Source organism: Sinocyclocheilus grahami, unplaced genomic scaffold, assembly GCF_001515645.1.
Source record: "Sinocyclocheilus grahami isolate Dianchi unplaced genomic scaffold, SAMN03320097.WGS_v1.1 scaffold241.1, whole genome shotgun sequence".
NCBI classification, from domain to species: domain Eukaryota; kingdom Metazoa; phylum Chordata; class Actinopteri; order Cypriniformes; family Cyprinidae; genus Sinocyclocheilus; species Sinocyclocheilus grahami.
Genome location: NW_015505420.1, coordinates 669,233 through 669,493, shown reverse-complemented (window position 1 = coordinate 669,493; position 261 = coordinate 669,233). Strand labels below are relative to the sequence as shown.

Sequence of the window (261 nt, the reverse complement as noted above, 5' to 3'; positions counted from 1 at the left end):
TATTATCACGGTATTGTTAAAATGTGCTGGAGATGTTAAAAAAGTACAGACATATAAATCACTTCACATATTTAAATATTTAAAAATCAACAAACAAAATTACTTTTTGTTTGCATAATTACTAAAACAATATAATTACCAATGATTTTCAATGACTAAATGATAACTTGACTGACAACTGTTTAATAGCATGTTGAAATATCTAATGTAAATGTTCATATAAAGCTTTGAAAAAGTTTCATAAAAAGGTAAACCTCACAT

At 23.8% G+C, this 261-nt stretch overlaps 1 pseudogene; it reads right to left on the bottom strand.

The window, feature by feature from the left end:
• The window catches only part of LOC107597949 (uncharacterized), a 3,433-nt pseudogene that overhangs the window by 2,026 nt on the left and 1,146 nt on the right, over positions 1-261 (bottom strand).